The following is a 13170-nucleotide window of genomic DNA, read 5'->3' as shown; positions in this document are numbered from 1 at the left end:
CATTTGATCTGGTCCCTGCCATACTACCCAGTTCTCACCCCAAGAATGTTTGTATACAGTAGCTCTTTCCCTATGCTCCTTTGGCATTTTTTTTTTAATGCCTACCTTAGCGGACTCATGTTGTACTTGTCCTTTTGCGCCTGACTTACTTCACTTAGCATGATTTCCTCCAGCCCTTCTCATGCAGCGATATGCTTCATATGCTCATCACTGCTTTTTAGCGATGACATCTAATCTTATCATGAATCTAGGGGGTTCCCAGTGCAGGTTCCCAGTTACCTGGGTTCAAAGACATGTTCATCTTTCTTGGTGGTAGTAGGTCCTGCAGCTCACTTCTTTCTCCTTCCATCTGTTGTAAAGCTAAAAGGCGCTGTGGACCACCCCCCAGGTGAACTCTGCCTTATATCAGATCAGGGTTGTGACCTGAGTGAGGGTGCTTATCCTACCCCAATCCTGCTTCAATAACACGCAGAGGTAAAGATTTACGAGTGACAAAGGGAGGGTAATTATATCAGCTTACACCATGCCTCCATCATTACTTAACTGCCAGACTGATGAGAATCGTGGCCTACCTTCATACACACATATTGAGGAGTGGATGTGTGTGTGTAATAGGTCAATCTGGGACATGCTAGGAAGGCTGTCTCTTTAAATCATACTTGCCCCTGTAAACTAAGTCTGCCCCATTAAATTGTGTGTATGGTACTGTATGTTGTATCTGGCCTTTAAATTGTATGTTGAAATACCTTTCCTATAGCTTGTGCTCTGTTCACCCAGCTGTTAGTATTTTTAGATTTCAACTAGATTTAATATTTCTAATGGTAACTCCAGCTCTCCCTCAGGCATCTTTTCTACAATGCTTCTTTTTTCATTGGCCTTTGAACCTTGCGTAGGCAGCAGTTCTGCAATATTTTTAAAGTACATTTTCTCATTTCACTTACAGATATTTTCAGTTTCAGCATTCTATGTCTTTAAGTAATACTAATTGTGAGGTTTCATATGCGAATTTTTGTAGTTGTGAAGTAGTTGGGATGGGATTTTGAAAAGTTGATTACATGGAGTACTAAGGACAATGACATTGTCTTCATCTACCCAGAAGTCCCCTACTGAAAGGTTTGAACAAATGGTAGGGGCAGATTGCGCTAGTTGATATTGTATGGGGCGATTAGACTGAAGGCAGGGATAATGATAACTCAAATTGAAAATTATATAAATATTCTGCTTGACATCTTTTCAGAATTAGATTTACTTTGGCCTTTTAGGATTTTTAATCTTAGTAATTTAGAAATCAGTAGAGAGAGCCTCAAGTTCAGTATGTCTAAACTTGCTTAGTATGGGGGGGGGTACTCCCAAACCCCAGAATTTTGATGGACAGAGTGGAGCTTTTGTAGTAAGTATTTTCCCTACTTGGCGAGCATCTAGCAACCCGCTCCGAATTAGTGCACCCAGAAGTATCACCTGGGAAGGTTCTCTCTGGTCGCAGTGATTTTTTTTTTCCATAAAAGCAGTTTCACTCAAACCTTGTGTGTGTGTGTGTGTGTGTGTGTGTGTGTGTGTGCGTGCGTGTGATGGCCAATTTAAGAGAGCAGTGTGCGGCTGTGAATGTTGTTTTCTGCTTGGGAAAAGTACCGCAATAACTGTTGTGATGTTGAATACCAGGACAGCGCTATGGGAAAAACTCAAGTGTAAGAGTGGTTTTCTCATTTCAAAAAAGGTGAAATGTCGATTGATGACAAATCTTGTTCTGGATGTCTGTCAACTTCCTGATCAGCCAGAGATGTCAGCTTATAGTGCATTTGGAGTTCGTGCTGCCAGGTCAGACTGTTGATCAAGTTTTCTATTTAGAAGTTTTGAAAAGATAGCGCAACAGTGTGTAACAAAAAAAGGGCCAGAATTGTGGCAGACCGGGGACTGTTTGTACCACCACAACAGTGCACCTACTCACACAGTCACCTCAGTGTGCCAGTTTTGGGTAAAACCCAGCATGCCTCTCTTGCCTCATGCACCTTACTCACCTGACCTCACTCTGTGTGACTTCTTTTTGTTTCCACAAATGAATAGGGCCATGAAAGGACAGCAATTTGATGACTAGAAGAGGTGAAGAAAAATTGAGGGAAGTGCTGTCAGTCATCCAAACAGATGAGTTTGAAAAATAATTCTAAAAATGGAATTGTTTTTATTTCATGTCTTACACTGTCCATTGTCTCCCTTCATCCACATTTCTGTTATTAATCCCCCTGAGGGTGGGCTATATATCAAACCTTGTGATGGGTTCCCCCGTTCTTCCCCTTCCCCCTCAATCCTCCACTGCTACCATTCCCCTACCCTCACGATATCACTACTCCCACTACTGTACCTGAGGGTTTTATCTGTCCTGAATTCCATGTGTCGAGAGCTCTCATCTGTACGAATGTGTGTGTACTCTGGTCTAGCCGGATTTGTAAGGTAGAACTAGGTCATGGTAAGTGGGTGGTGGGGAGGGGGAGGAAGCATTCAGGAACTCTGTGTGTTTCATTGGTGCTATACTGAACCCTGGTTGAATCTCACAGTAATTCTTATGCTTGGACCCATTGTTGTAGGCACTGTGTCAATCTATCACATCAAGGGCCTTCCTATTTTTAGTTGCTCCTCCACTTTACCAATCATGACTTTATGTTGTAAGAACTGGTCTCTCTTGACAGCTTGTCCAAAGTACTTGAGATGAAATTTTGCCATTCTTGCCTCTAAGGAATACTTCTGACTGTATCTTTTCCAAGACAGATATATTTGAGTTTTTTTGTTGCAGTCTATGGTACTTTCAACATTCTGTGCCAGCCCCATTGTTCAAAGGCATCAATCCTTTCTTGATCTTCTTTATTCAATGTCCAACTGCCACATGCATATGAAGCTATTGAAAATACCATGGCTTGGGTCAGGCTTACCTTCTTCCTCAAAGTAACATCCTTGCATTTCAACGCTCTAATGGTGTCTTGTGCAGCAGACTTACCAAATGCAATGCATTATTTGATCCCTTGACTACTGCTTCTATGAATATTGATTGTGGATCCAAGTAATACAAAGTCCTTGACATCTTCAGTCTTTTCTCCATTTACCATGGTGCCCCCTATTGGTCCAGTTGTGAGGATTTTGGTCTTCCTCACATTGAGTCATAATCCATACTGAAGGCAACAATAAACCTTCCTCCAATTCTGGTGCTGAATTTTTTTTCATATAATCCAGCTTCTCTATTTGCTCAGCATATGGATTGAATAAGTATGGTGAGAGGACACAACCTTGATTCTCACCTGTCCTGACTTTAAACCATGCACTGTCTCTTTGTTCTGTTTACACAACTACCTCTTGATCCATGTACAAGTTCAGCATGAGCACAATAAAGTGTTCCTGAAATCCCATTCTTCTGCCACTTTGTTCTTCAAGGCAGAGATTTGGGGCTATGTACAACTTACCTAGTGTCTCAAGGGCACCATACAGAGATGTCATTTGATGTCGTAATTCCTTTACTATCTCATATATGTGCCAGGTCAACTGTGGGAGGTTTCTGCCATATCATGTATTCAACAAGCCATCTTAGGAGGCGATTATCATATGATGTGTGTGGTAAAGCCCCTTAGGAAGGCTTAACTGTATGCACATCAGAGTGACATAGTTGAAACATTTGAAATTCAGGCGTCTATTTATTTATAAGTTACCATCTGTATCATAGCATGTGGGTACAGTGCCAATGTCTAGAGGTTACTACATTCTTTCATTCATCACTTTCTAAAATTAGAAAATATCTAAATAACTTTCAGATAACTTAAGAGAATCTAAGAGCCAAAGGCTGCTAATAAGTGACAAGTTTTCATGCTAGAGGTCATCATAGAAGTGTATCTTTAGTTCCACTTTTAGCTTCATGGTATGAGTGAGTTGACCATAATAAGTTTGAAAGCATTATGAGAGCTGATGTGATCTGAGAACATTATACAGGCACACACAATAATTTTGAAACTTTTGAAACATAAAGCTGTACTGGATATAACTTGATTGTCGCTAGAGAACGAGCTCTGATAGAAACTTTCAGAAGCAATTAAGCAGGGAGATTGTCCTGGACTCCATGCCCTTCTAGAAACGCTGTTGTTCAAAGGCCTCAAGTTTTATTTTTGCCTCTCATCTAGTGCTCAAAAAATCCATGAGTGTGTGAAGTACTTTATTCTTGACTATCCAGCCCATTTGAATAATAAAAACTGGGGGGAAATGGATTTCTGGGGATCTGAGAGAGTCTATTAGTGCTGGTGTGGGAAGGACTGAACTTTGAGAGAGGAGTGGGTGCAGAAAGTGCAACATAGGGCCATAGGCGATTAATCACGCAGCATGAAGGTAGTGATTGGAGGGGAAGAACACTAAAAACTAGATGAAGCAGCACATCAATGGGGGAAAAGGGGCACATGAATTAGTGCCAAAGACACCCACATATTCTGGGGGCTGGAAAATAATAGCAAAGAACAGGGGTTATGAATCCAGCTTCCTGCTTTTGTAATGTTGGGTGGTCTTCCTCCAGTTGGCTGCTCTACCAGCATGGAAAAAGACAGTAATGCAATTTGGTAGTTTGTGTCAAGAGTGACAAGATCAGCTGTGAAGGAAGAAACACTGGGAAGGAGTGGGGATGAGAAGGACCAGAGTCCAGCAAGCAGTTCAGAGGCAGTGGTAGTGGTCAGTGGAAAGATGGAAGATCTGGGCTAAGACAAGGGAAATGGAGGCAGAAGGCAGAGTGGAGGTCAAGTGTAGAGTTTCTATTGCTGGCCTCCTGGATGGATGATGGCACCATGAACTTCAGTGCTAGGGAAAACAGAGCTAGAGTTAAGCATGGGGAGTCTTGGGGCAGCATTATATTCAAATGGAACCAGAAAATGCTTGTGTGTTTAGATTTTAACTCAGTTTTGAATGTATTTAATTATAATTTTATTTTAAATTCTTATGCTTGACAATAGGGAACAAAGATGAATTCTGTATCTATTCAAGAATATTTAACACCTACCATGTTGTGGTTTCTAGGTTAGGGGCTAGTGACACAGATGGATCAGAAAAATATTCTGCACTTCAGGAACTTACACACAACTCATGGGACCATAAGCTGGTATCTGTGAGGGCTGTAGGAGAGAGCCTTCCTGTGTTAGTGTAGATAGACTAAAGAAACAAGTTCAGAGACACTCATATGTATATAAGAATGATGTTTATATACAAGAGCAACTGAATATCGAGTAAATGCCCCAGCCAGTCCAGATCAAGTCCGTAAGTCCAATATTAGTCCATATGTTCGATACCAATATATAAAGTCCTCATCAGACTCGCGAAATGCATACAATGATGCCGAATGCAGGAGGATCACAGGCCAGTGGGTTGGAAGTCTTGTGGATCCAGTGGTGTTGTAAGCTTCTCAGCACTGGCAGGGGCCTCTACGTGGCTTCTGTGGCTCCAGAGGTCTGGTTGCATTGTCAGTAGAGCGTCTCTCAGGGACAGAGGCCTCATTGGTTATATATTGATTGATAGGCCAGACTCCACCCCTTCACTCAATTCTCTCAACTTGACACCAGATTATGTAACTACCACACTTGCATAGGCCTTTGATTATTCAGGGTTAGAAGAGACATAGAGGTAGAAAATCAAAGGGCATGAATGGAGAACATGCTAATTGTACAGTAGAGATTTAATTAAGAGCATTGGCTTTAAGGTCAGAATGACATAACCTTGGCCCTGTCATTTACTAACACTGTGATATTAGCTAAGTTAGTTACCATCTCTGATTCTCAGTGTTCTTGGTCTGTTAAATGGGTCTGACAACGACTGCCTTGAAGGGTCACTGTGAGGATGAAATGAGGTAAAGAATGCAGAGGGCCTAGCTCAGTGTCTGGTGCAGAACAAGTACTCAGTAAACGCTGGCACACTAAGAGCAGAGTGCTTGAAGGAAGGGGGATCAGCTCAGTGCTGAGCACATAGTGGACATGCATCAAATACTTATCAAAAGAACCCAAAGTAAGTTGGGCCCAGATCTCAGAATGCCTTATAGACCCTCATGTTTTAATCATTGAAGATTTTTGAGTGGAAATATACTGTTAGCAGAGACAAGGACACTTTTGCAAGATAAACTCTGAGCTCTCTATAAACTGGGCTGGAGTTCAGAGTTCCTGGGGCGGGCAAATCAGGCAACTCTCCTAATGTTTCAAACAAGATGCATCAGGCTGACTCTCCATGCCTGTAGTACTCGAGAGATAAAACTCTCACAATTTTTATTCATAAAAGATGATGAATGCCATGGCAGAGGTACAAATGAGTGCTTTGAAAGTGGTGAATAATTGGGGATGAAAGCACCAGGAAAGGTTTTATATGTTGATGGAAGATATGTTCATCCCTCTGTGTCTGAAATAATGAGCCTGACATATGGAACGAAGATAAGAGGAAAGAATTAAAAATGGAGGAAAGCATGAGTAATGCACTGAATATGGATCAGTGATAGTGATTAAGAGAGAAAAAGAAGTAGAGCGTGAATGGCATGTGAGAAAGGACTAGAGAGAGTTTAAAACGTAGATTGAGACACAATTTATGGCCTGCTCTAGAACTTGCTGCCTTCACGTCTATTCTGTCTCATAGCGGCCCTATAGAACAGGGTAGGAATGCCCCTTTTGATTTCCAAAACTGTAATTCTTTGCTGGAGTAGACAGCCTCCTCTTCTTCTCATGGAGCTACTGGTGGGTTTGAACCATCAACCTTCTCATTAGCAGCTCAGTGTATAGCCACTACGTCTCCAAGACTCCTTTCTTCAGTTAAACATACAAAATAAATGAAGAAATCATTTTGTCTTTTAATATCCTCTATATTCTTGAACTATTTTTAAGTTTCAAAGTCATTACAGATAGACCTGAATAACTCCTATCCTCAAAAAGTATATATCCAGGTTACTTAAGATTCACAAATAGGAATCATTTGGCAGTGATTCAAGCATAAGATTTCAAAGGCTATAAGCATTTACAGGAGGCATGGTGCCATAGTGGGCTACGAGCTGGGCTGCTAATCTCAAAGTCAGTAGTTCAAAACCACCAGCTGCTGCTCAGGAGAAAGGTGAGGCTTTCCACTTCTGTAAAGAGTTACACTATGGGAAATCCCCAGGAGGCAACTCTACTCTGTCCTATACAGTCACTCTGAGTCATCATTGACTTGATGGTAATAAGCTTGTTTGGTCTGAGGCATTCAGAGGGAAAGAGCAGTTTATTTTCTTATGTGAAATCTGCATAATTGATCATTTACCTTTTTATTTAAATAGATGCATTTTTTCCTCTCAACAAAATTTATTTTGAGCATAGGTTTCTTTTATTATTGCCATAGTGGAAAGCCTGTACCATTTACAATGAATGCATAGAAGCAATTGAAAACAAACCTAATAAAGGCAGAACGGCAAGATTAAATTCCAGCTAAATAGGCTGTCTGTTGAAGGTTATCTTTGGCCAAAATATACAGCACTAGCACCCAGCCAAGACCATCTCCTTGATGTAATCAGAAGTATTGGGAAAAGCCTGGGAAAGAATGAGTGTCTTGCCCTGTGGGCTAATCATGCCCTTTTGTGTTGTGTCTTGTGTTCTTCTCATGGTCCCCACACTCTTCTCACAGACTGGGAAATGCCATCCCAGAGCAAACTAATCCAGCACGTGAAAGACTTGCCGGAGATCCAATATTTTAGTGTTCCATCCTGGTTCGGAAGTGGAAAATAAAGCACCCTCCTCAAGGAGCCCCCACATACACCCTGTGATAACTGAGCAGGGACTCTGGGTGAGGTCAGAGAAGACCTTCTGAATAGCTGAGCAGTGAGTCAGGAGTAGGGTGTTGGCAGAGCAGGAGTGAGACGGGGAAGGCTGAGGAAAAAGGGAGATCCCAGACCAAGGGCAGCAAACACGAGGGGGCTTCTAAAGAGGCTGGAAGGAAGTGAGGAGCTAATAGCAATGAGTACGATAAAGCAGAAAGTGTCCTAAAATTGATTGTGTGAATGATGGTCAACTCTTCTTCTTGATATGATAGAACTATTGAATTGTATGATATGTGGATTATGTCCCAATAAAACTTTTAAAGATAGGTAAGCAAAGTCAGTGGGAAAATGTGATTATACGATAATGGAATTTTCTCATAATTTTTATTTTTGATGCCCCTTCATAAAAAAACTTCCAGAGAACCCCTACTCACCCCCCCACCCCTCACCTCTAGGACTTTATCTTTGAAAACCTTTAGGTTTTTTTCTGACAATGCTTGGGAAGGCACCATGGTGTAGTGCAGAGTCAAGAAACATACTCCCTTTAGCAAACCGCATTGATATCTACTTCGTATCGATGGCGTCCTGGGGGACTGCTAACCATAGGTCACTGAAAGCAGCAGCTGCTTCTGGAGAGAACGACAAGGCTTGGTGCTCTTATACAGATATCTAACCTCAGAAACCACAAGGTCGCTATGAGTTGGAAGTGAGTTGCTGGCAATGAGTTTAGTTTTTGAGCTTTGTACCAGGTTGTATGGATACAGAGATGCACAGCAAAGTCAGGACTATTGCCTTCCAGGCGTCACAGTCTAGTGGAGGCAATACATTATAAACTTGATACAGAAGTGCCCTGTGTTCTATGAACAAGGCCTTCCCGGAGTCATTGTTAGGGTAGTCATAAATGTAGTGTGTGTCTGGCATTGGGGCATGTATGGAAACAAGAAAAACCGGACGGATTGTGTTTACAGGTGTTTGTTTAGTTATTCTGTTGCTTAGTGGCAGAATCATCCTCTGGGGAATCTACATTTCAAATGAGAGGCAAGAGACCGAACTAGACCTCTAAGACATTTCCAAGGTTAAACAACCTTTCAGTGCTCATCTACTAACCCAGAAGTTCATGGTTTGAACATATCCAGAGACACCTCAGAAGAGAGAGCTGGCAAGCTGCTTCTGCAAGGTCACAGCCCAAAGCACCCCAGGACGTGTCTTTGTGCTCTGCACACAAGAGCGCAGGCTCAGTCAGAACTGACTCGATGACAAGGAGCTTGGGAAGGTGGCTTATCTTTAGCTTTCTTAGTTGGATTTCACATGTTATTAGCTAATTGGACTATCAATTGATGAGAAATATACCATCAAGTGTAAAAGTCCCCAGAGAGAGCCCCAGATACATTTCCATTCTTGGGATACCAAAAAAAATAAAAATAAAACTTACTGCCATCAAGTCAATTCCAACTCATGGTGACCATCTGCGACAGGGTAGAACTGCCCCTGGGGTTTTTTGAGACTGTAACTCTTTATGAGAGCACAAAGTCTAATCTTTCTCCAGCTAAGCAGCTGATGATTTCAAACTGCTGAACTTGCGATTAGCAGCCTAACACAGAACCACTATGTCATCAGGGCTCCCTATTCTTGGGATGGTTTATACTTTGAAATGTCAGCTGACCTTGATAATTTACCTTCTCAACTTATTTTTTGTTTTTTGAATTAGGTTTAACTCAGAAGAAGGTAGGTGAAAAATATGATTTTCCCATACGTTTGAATGAAGCTTCCAAAAAAATTAAGAAGAAAAAGAAAAAGGTACATTATTGTAAAGGGGACTGAACAGTACTTTAATTTCTGCTTATGCACACTAAATACAAATGTGTAAAGATACCAAAGACAGTGAAAATAGTTCTGTCTTTTGAATAACTTAATTTATTGAAATGAGAAAATAGAAGTAATTTAGCAGAAATGGAACTTACTTTGGAAATATTTATGAACCCTAATGAATCATCCTTCTAGTGTTTGAATGTCTAAACCACATTTTAATCTAAATGCACCCCCATGAAACACTTTTCATAGCATGATCTATGTTACACAGAATTTAACAGCTGTGGTGGGTAATGTAGTAGAGCAGGAAAACCCTGGATTTTACAGGGAAGAATGATGACTCCACATTGGTGTCATACTGTTCTTTTCAGAGACAAGGGGTGCATGTTAAGTCTCTAGCACGAAAACTGGCAAGGATGTTTATGGCCGAACCGTTCTCACTGCTGGTGGTCCAAATGTCATGGCTACTTGAAAGATCAGTGTCTCTACTTACCTTTGATTGCCACAATAGGTTACCGTGGCACTGTTTCTTCATTTTAAAGAAATTGTTAAGTGACGATGACATGTAAACGTGTACTGTCTTTAAGCTTTGAATTTGTTTGCCTTATAATCCAAACATAATGCATGCAGCATATAATCCACATTTAGTATACATTTTATATATAGTAGTATAAAATCACTTTAAGGTGAGTTAACCCTGTAATATGCATTTGAATGAGCATCTAATCTTCCCACTATACTTAGAAACCCTTTTTCCAAAACCCAATTTCTCTCGAACGAGGAACAAAGAGCAATAGCCAGTATTTACTTCAAATTTACCGTGTGCTGGATAGACAGTAAGCTAAATGCTTTACTTACATATTTTAAAAATAGTTCTAATAAGGCAATGTATTAAGTGATTCCTAGAGGAGGAAAGTTGCTCCATGTCCAACAACGGGTTAAGTGGCAAAGGCAGAATTTGAACCTGAGTCAACTGGATACAATCGCCCTCATTCTGTGAACTCTGGTGTAGAAGTCCCAATCAGGGAGCGTGGTGTGTTCCTGCTCTTCAGTCATTTTGCTTTGGTATATTCTATGAGAAATAATTAATTCTCGCTAGAATTAAATACATCTAAAAAAAATCAAGTCATTGGCCAGTGGTTTAGACATTGGAATGCAAGGGGGCTTCAAAAAGTTCATAGAAAAATGCAATTGAAAACTATGAGAATTTTCCTGTTTTTTGAAGCCCCCTCAGAAAAATTCATTCTTTTAAAAAAATCATTATTGCTTTTCAGAAGAAAATGGAATGTGCTGAAACTATTTAGGTAGACACTGCCTTTGAAAGGAAGCTTCATCTAAGAATTAATTTAAATGTTATAGGCATTAAATACTAAGAAAGTTGGAAAAGAATATCTGAGACTTTAGTTATTGTAGCAAAACAATTCCACTTACGTCTTAGTTGGCTGAGTGCTCATATTGCTTTATAATGACTAGACCCTTGGGTGGGCAACCCAGTCCAGTCACTCCCAATTGCCTCCATCAAAATGTATTTCTACCTCTCAGGCTCAGTGTTCCTGAACCGTACGTATCTTTTAAAGGTTTCAGTCTGGAATGGAGTCTGCAAATTCATATCTAGAATGCTTGAAGAAAATGAAAAATATCGACGCAGACTGAGTTCCCAGCGACTAGCTAGTGGCAGTGAGTGAACACGTTTTTATTGTGCTACAGAAGGCTGGCTATTAGAACAGTTTGTTACCCCTGCATCACAGACTGGTAGTAGTATTTTTTTAATTGTCACATTCAACAAAGAGAGCTCTAGAAGTGAGGCTAGCTTGTTACTGCTGTCATCACAATTGAAAGTACAAATCACTTTAGAGTGATGTGTGCAGAGTAAGTGTGAATGGCACGTGCAGAAGGTGCACATGGCCTGCAATGCCTGGGCAAAGGGATTATGCTTCTCTGCTATTTGGGAATTTTAATGACAACTTGTAAATACAAATAAATGACACAGCTCATCCATATTGATGTGGAAAACCATTTTAGCTGCAATTATAAATCCGGTGTCACTTCAAGAGCGGTGCTTCCTTTCAGGCCTGCTGCAGACCAATGAATGTTTTGAACCTGATCTGCCCTTGAGTTACAGCCCTGGTGTCTTCAGTTCATTCTTGAAAGCAGCTCACAAATTAGCTAAACTATGTCCTACAGCCCCATTAAGATAGAGTTAATGTTGTGGGCAGAGCAAAATTAAACATAATCTAGTATGTTTCTTAAAATAATTGAACGTTCTGGATTCTCAAACAATTATGTTGGCACTGCAATGGGCGTTACTTGCAAACACTTCCTCTGTGGCAGTCAACCTATAGTATATTAATTCTGTGAGGAATATTTTCATCATAATTAAAACAATTCCATTTTTTAAGCTTCCTGACACAGGAAACTCATTACTGTTTGTGTAGTAGTGCACTAGTAACAGTGTAACTTGTTTGCAGTAATAGCCTACAAACCAATGTTCACACCAGTGCTATTCTATTTTACTTTCTTAGCCAATTTTATATATGAATGAGAGGAAGTTCCATTTTTAATAAGGCAAATGAGACAGGGGGGGGGCGTATTAAGAAGCCAAGCAGTCAGTGGTTTCTTAAATGGGAAGGATGTCTGTATAGGCAGAGCTGTATACAGCAATCTTGGAGCTCATTCTGAGTGACATCCAAATCACACTTTTGAAATTGTGTGGTTCTCCTGTATCTCAGATGAAACTTTTTTATTAAACAGAAAATGATCTTGTAATGATTACTTAACAGCTTAAAATTAATATACTGTGCTCTCTAGTAGTCACTTATAATCTGTTTCTTTTGTGTTATACTTTTAAATTTTATTGCAACATTTTTAAAAGCTTTTAATTCTAAAAATATTAAGATGTTTGTTTCTTAATATTTATTAATGGGAAAAACCAGTGTTAGAAGCCAACTTAAGCTTTCTGTATATTTTATATTGTTCCTAGGTTCAAATCACTCAAGATGAATCTTATCTTCCACTGGTAAGAATCCATCCTATTAAGAGTTATAAAGTGTAGCTTCCCTCCTCCCTCATCTCTTTTTGCTTACATTCTACTTTGTCTCACTTATTCGTGGGTGGTGTTTCTGGGTGCTTGCAAGTCAATTCCAACTTTGAGCGATCCCATGCACAACAGAATGAAATGTTGCCCTGTCTAGTGCCATCTTCATGACCGACACTGTTTGAGCCCATCATTGAAGCCAATGTGCCAGTCTATGTTGGTGAGGGTCTTCCTCCTTAGGGGGTGCCCATCCCAAATGCCGTGCCCTTCTGTCTCTTTTCTTCATCAAACACAGTATTTGGAATAAAGTTGTTCATTGCTCTCAAGTCAATTCCATCTCATGGCGACCTTATGCGTAACAGCCTAAGTTATGCGCTGCCTGGTCCTGGGCCAGTGTGTTAGACAGGGTTCTCTAGAGAGATAAAACCAAATTGCTGATAATTAAATATATTTATAAAGATAATTAGATATATAACAAGAAATGAACTGTTAAATCATGTACAGATAAATATATAACAAATGAACAGTTAAATTATAAGCACTACAAATGGCTCAG

At 40.3% G+C, this 13170-nt stretch overlaps 1 long non-coding RNA gene across 1 annotated transcript in view; it reads left to right on the top strand.

The window, feature by feature from the left end:
* Positions 1-9335: 9335 nt before the first annotated feature.
* The window catches only part of LOC123521054, a 13373-nt gene continuing 9538 nt past the window's right edge, over positions 9336-13170 (top strand). Inside the window, exons 1-3 of the long non-coding RNA XR_006679544.1 lie at positions 9336-9568; positions 11158-11257; positions 12561-12596. This is a non-coding gene — a long non-coding RNA (uncharacterized LOC123521054). The remainder of the gene's footprint in view (positions 9569-11157; positions 11258-12560; positions 12597-13170) is intronic.

The sequence above is a fragment of the Echinops telfairi genome, unplaced genomic scaffold (genome assembly GCF_000313985.2).
Source record: "Echinops telfairi isolate 266 unplaced genomic scaffold, ASM31398v2 ScPeMD7_7469;HRSCAF=8507_0, whole genome shotgun sequence".
NCBI lineage: Eukaryota > Metazoa > Chordata > Mammalia > Afrosoricida > Tenrecidae > Echinops > Echinops telfairi.
The sequence above is the reverse complement of the archived record's forward strand: the minus strand, read 5'-3'. Positions and strand labels throughout refer to the sequence as shown.